Here is a 6092-nt window from a genome sequence, read left to right as displayed (position 1 = left end):
GTACAGAAGAAAATTTAGTGCATGTGAAAAAATCGAGACTGTAATATATATTCAAAGAATATCCTAAAAATATTCTTCTCCCTAAATGTTTTCCTTCCCTTTAGGAAGTCAAGTGCAAGCCATGCCACAATGTTTCATCAATATTGCCCCAGCAAAATGAGATGGCCTGAGGTTTAGATACATTTCTTAACATATCAGCACTACAGTGAGGAGTTGCTATGCCATTTATGTGGGTAGATGTATGTTGTTTATCTATGGAAAAAATATGGATATATACACATAAATTTATGTTTGGTTCAAATAGATATGTTTGTTATGAATGAGCACACCTTAATAGTCTCATGAAAAATTTATTCTAAACTATGGAATTAGCTCAAATTCAGTCCAAGAGATTCTAAGGATGTTCCCTATACATGTGCCTTATGCTGCTTCTGTCAGAATAATTTTTGAATATATTTCAGTGTACAATTGGCTAAATAAAAGCTTTTGATGTAAAATCAAACCTTTGTCCAGAGAAGCCTCATTTGCCTATTTACATTATCAATTGTCAGTACTTTAGTTACATGTTACATAACCATTTATGGGCTAATATTTTCCATAGATATTGTACTATTTTTAATTTTTTTGTTTTTAACTATGTTTTATAGGTTTTTTAATGTACACAAAATCTATTTAATTCTTTATTAGTGACTATTAGTGGTGATGTCTTAAGTGTGGTTGAAAAGACAGATGTAACCTATGGTGTCCTTCTACATGAGATTTATTGTTTTACCACTCTAGCTATAAATTTGTACAAGTGTTTCTTCTTTTCTTTTAAAAATACACATAACTTTGCATGCCAGTCTTTTTAGGAAAAAATAAAAAATTTGGCCCCTTCTCTCATGAATCCACTTTGAACCTATCACCATGATCTATTGATTTGACCTTTATAACATCTCTCAAAAATGCTCCATTTTTTTTATTGGGCAGTATAGGCTTTCTTTGCCTTATGCTTGTACTATATTGAAAGAGCCTCCTGATGGCTCTATCTGCCTCAAGTCTCTCCCCACTCTAATTCAACCTTCATTCAGTCACTAATGTGATTTTCCTAAAGCATAGGTCTGAACATGTAACATCCCTGTTCCTTAAATTCTAGTGACTCCCTATCACCTATTGGATTAAATATGCAATTCTCTATTTGACATTCAACGTTCTAATCCCCCCTCCCCGCATTTCCAGTCTTCTTATATCTCACTCCCCACCACATATTCTTTGATTTAGTGTCATTGCTCTCTATGCTGCTTCATGAAGAAGATATTTCATCTCTTGATTCTAGACATTTTCTCTGCCTGTCCCTGATTTAGAGAATTATGAAATTTGTAATTAGAAAAAATTATCTAATCTTTTATGCTGTTAAATTTTGTTGTGTAAAATGTTATCTACTCCTGAGATGTAAATTGACTCCTATTGTTAAATGTAAAATTTGTAGCATCTCCTCCTTCCTAACCCCCAGTTTCCAAGTTTTTTACCTGGTTTCAGACACTTAAGGGTGGGTGGGTGGGGTTTCCCCTTTGCCCTCAGTACCCAGAAATCCCGAGGCTTATGTGAATTTGTTCACTATTCAAAGAAACTCTCAATCTTCATCTCTCAATCTTTAATTGGTGATTCCAGTTCTCATCCACTACATTTTGGTGAACCATGAAAAGACACTGTTTTTTCCTGCATCTGCTTAGATGTCTATGAGGTGAGAGAAACTCTGAACTAGGCTATCTTTCCCAGATCAGGTCAAATTGGATTGTTAGAAAAACTCTTCCCTTAAGCCCCTCCCTCTTCTTCTCCCTGGAATTCTCAGGGAAGGGAGACTGTGAGGTTCAGTCTTTGAGTGAGTCTGCATATTTTGGGTTTGACTTGCTGATAAGCAGGGATGCCTGTATCAGAGTCACCCTTTGACCCCTAAAAGGGTCTGTTGTCTTACCTGAAGGACAATCTCATCTATGGAACCTGTGGTTTAGTCTGCGTTTCTGCCTGACTCTTGGATCTGTTCTCTCTCTCTCTCTGAAATGCTCTTCTTCACTCTCTGCAGCTCCCTACCCTCTCTGGAGGGCTATGGGGAGGAGAAGGGAAAGAGTTCTTACTTCTTAGGATCCAGAAGCTTAATCAATGTCCCAGTTGAAATGTAAATCTATACAACCGACTGGGTAAGATTCCACAAAACTTGGTCTAGCCCCACAGCTAGTGTAGGAAAACCCCTAAGCCTTCTCCCTAGGTTGGGGTGACCCATCTCTTTCCCAGACTTAACATGTGGTTACTGAATTCCATCCTCCATTCTCTAATGGCCCTAACACTTAAGAGCTCAGGCCAAGAGGAACCCCACTCTTGAGGGGGCTAGGGGAAGGGGAAGGCAAATTGATTTTAAATGCCTTTTTAAAATTTTTTAAATTTTATATGACAGTTGGTTAAAAGAAAAAAATAAAAGGGAAGACATGGGAAACTGATAATATTCTTTCTGAGACTGGGAAATCTAGATTCCATTTTAATTAAGCCCTGTGCTAATAATTAAGATCTCTAAGTAATAACTAAGTCACCAGTAGGGTGACTGTATTTAAACTGTGTAAAGTAACTTAATAATGCATTCTATTTTGTTAAGGAATTTTAACTACTGATTGGCTATTTTAAAATCTTAAATTACATATGAGGTTCCTCAAAAAATTCTAATTGATTCTAAAATTATTTTTTGACTGGTCTTAATTGCTTAAATTCAAAATTAATAATATAAATATATATGTGTGTATGTATAATTTTAAAAATAATTTTAAATCAAGATCTCTTTGTACTTTTTCAGTGAGACTTTGGAGAATTGGAAAAGAGTCTCTACATTAGAGATTTTGATGAACTGGTCAGTTAACTAAAATCTCCCACATAACTGGATAAATGTGTAACCCTTTGTTCAACTGCAAGTCCTGGAAATAAGGGTTAATTTTTCTTGATCTATCATCCCCCCTATGTAAATTGCAATTCAGAAAGACAATAGACAGGCAGATATTGTGCCCTCAAAATGACTAAAGTAAAATCTACTTAACATCTGTTATTTGAAAATAAGAAAATGTATCCATTTGAAATCTTTTTCGATATAAATGTAGTATCCATGGCATGAATAAGAATTACATTGGGGTTTTGTAGAGTGCCACTTCTGAACTCTTTCAATCTTCCCCAGGTGAGTGTTGGAGGGGTGGGAGACAAGGATTACAAAGGAGACAAGTACTCCATCAAGATTTCCAAGTGTTCTGTTTTTTCACCAAAACAGCAGTGCCGGAATACCTTCCAAATCTCTAATCTGTTCCCACTCCTGTGGCATTTAGCAAGACAAGACTCTGGTGTTCAAGGACACTATGTGAAGATAATTCACAATACTACTAATACACAACGGTTCCCAACAGGGTTTTAAATGTTTCATATTTATGAGATTGAATTTTGTTCTAAGGGAATAAGATGTCAGCAAAAGAATCTTATGTTTAATGTTAGTAATTATATGTTTAATTTTAAAGAAGTCAAAATTGTTCCCTCATACTAATTGCAAACAGAGAAGTTTAGTGAACAGGAAACTGAAAAGTATGTCCTGATTGTGGGATGCTTTCTACTGGTATGTATATGTGGGGGAGGGGGTCTGAAGTATGATTGGTAAAAAAATAATAATAATAATTAATTATGAACCCTTCTGTGATCCCTGAAATTTTTAAACTATGTATTGAACTTCATTTAGATCTGTGGGTTCATGTCTAATGTAATAATGGAAAAATTGTTTTGTAAAATCTGGTAAGTTATGTGGTGTTCTTACTACTGTTTTATTATATTAGAATTAATGACAGAAGTTGGAAAATTTAAAGTCATCTAAAATGTTCTAATGATTTTAAAGAATTCTGAAAGCAGTGATATGTATATATGTATCTATTTTAAACATTTAATTACTAAATTGGTTCATTGCAAAAAGTTGCTTTCATTAAAAATATTCAGTTTTAAATGTGAATTAGGATTATTGTATTTTTACATCTCACATTCTGCTTATTATATTTTAATTGCAGCCCTGTACTTAGGTACATGAGCAACAAGTGAATTATGATTTTTCTCTGGATCTTTTTATTGATACCTAATTACAGCCTGGTACACTCTGATTCCTTTAGTGCTCAAGTCACTGAAGCTCTGGTTATAGATAATTGCTATATTACAATATATTGTTAATTGATCTGTCTGATATCAGGTATGTTAAAATAGAAAGGCAACAATATGCTAATGAAGCCATTAAACCTATTGGACTTGTCTTTAATACCAATAATGAGTGGCCTTTGAGAGAATGACTCTCAGCCTCAACTGAGGTAGGATTCTTTTAAAGGAAGCATTCATCTGGCAGACCTGCAACTTGGATCATTGAAAAGGATTGTCTGTGTGACCTGCCTGTAAAATACAGAAAGGAACACATCCCTATGTGCTCTTTTTTTACAGTTATATATTATTTTATTTTTTAATTGATTTTTAATTTTAAAATACAAATTATAAAAGTTTTTCAACATTTATCCATATACCTATATGTATTTTTAAGTTACAAAATTTTCTTCTACCTTCCCTTCCCCCCCCCAGCAGTGAATAGTCAGGTTAATATTGTACATGTTTGAGTTAAGCATGCTTATAGATTAGTCAATTTTGATATGAAGAATTAGGATTCAGGAAAAGAAATATTTTTTAAAAAGTGAATATAGTATTTACCAAATTCTGAAGGATTTTGTTTTGTTTTGTTTTTCTTCCTCTGGATGGGGATAGCATTGTTATAGCTGGTCTATCCTAGCTCTCTGAACTGCTGAGAGCAGCTGCATACATCTTTATATCTTTATATAAAATAGAGAAAGAGAAGATCAATGAATTGGGTATGTGACTAAAAAAACTAGAAAAATAAGAAATTAAAGATCTACAATTAAATACCAAATTAGAAATTCTGAAAATCAAGGGAGAAATTAATAAAATTGAAAGCAAGAAAACCATTGATCTAATAAATAAAACTAAGAGTTGGTTTTATAAAAAAGCCAATAGGGGTGGCTAGGTGGTGCAGTGGATAGAGCACTGGCCCTGGAGTCAGGAGTACCTGAGTTCAAATCTGACCTCAGACACATAATAATTACCTAGCTGTGTGGCCTTGGGCAAGCCACTTAACCCCCACTGCCTTGCAAAAACTAAAAAAAAAAGCCAATAAAAAAAAGATAAACCTTTGGCTAATCTGATAAAAAAAAGAAAGAAAGAAGATAACCAAATTACCAGGATCAAAAATGAAAAGCATGAACTAACCTCCAATGAGGAGGAAATTAAAGAGATGATTTGGAGCTACTTTGCCAAACTGTATACCAATAAATTTGATAACCTGAATGAAATGGATGAATATCTACAAAAATACAAATTAACAAGATTAATAGAAGAGGAAATAACATGCTTAAATAGCCCTATTTCAGAAAAAGAAATTGAAGAAACCATCAATAAACTCTCTAAGAAAAAAAGGTCTCCGGATCCAGATGGATTTACATGTGAATTCTACCAAACATTTAAGGAACAATTAAATCCTATTCTATATAAACTATTAAAAAAATAGAAGAGTTCTGTCAAATTCCTTTTTATGACACCAACATGGTGCTTCCTAAACTAGGAAGAACCAAAACAGACAGAGAAAATTATATACCAATCTGCCTACATTATTGCAAAATTAAGGTACATTATTGCAAAAATCTTAAATGAGATGACAAGTTATTACTAGGATAATACACCATGATCAAGTAGGTAGGGGTGGTTCAATATTAGGAAAACACTCAACATAATTGAATAAATCAATAGCAAGACCAACAGAAATCATATGATTATCTCAATAGATGCTGAAAAAGTCTTTGATAAAATACAACAACCATTCCTATTAAAAACACTAGAAAGTTTAGGAATAAATGGAGTTTTCCATAAAATAATAAGTAGTATATATATATATATATATACATATATATAAAACAATCAACTGATATATGAAATGGGGATAAATTCAGTATTTCCAATAAGATCAGGAGTGAAACAAGAATGTTAGCTTTAGC

At 33.3% G+C, this 6092-nt stretch overlaps 1 protein-coding gene across 1 annotated transcript in view; it reads left to right on the top strand.

The window, feature by feature from the left end:
* SH3BGR (SH3 domain binding glutamate rich protein) overlaps positions 1 to 3871 on the top strand; it is a 102921-nt gene extending 99050 nt beyond the window's left edge. Inside the window, exon 7 of the mRNA XM_074213860.1 lies at positions 3284 to 3871. The gene's annotated coding sequence lies outside the window, so the exon portion shown is untranslated. The remainder of the gene's footprint in view (positions 1 to 3283) is intronic.
* Positions 3872 to 6092: the final 2221 nt, after the last annotated feature.

The sequence above is a fragment of the Macrotis lagotis genome, chromosome 1 (assembly GCF_037893015.1).
Source record: "Macrotis lagotis isolate mMagLag1 chromosome 1, bilby.v1.9.chrom.fasta, whole genome shotgun sequence".
NCBI lineage: Eukaryota > Metazoa > Chordata > Mammalia > Peramelemorphia > Peramelidae > Macrotis > Macrotis lagotis.
This window is presented reverse-complemented; position numbering and strand designations above follow the sequence as displayed.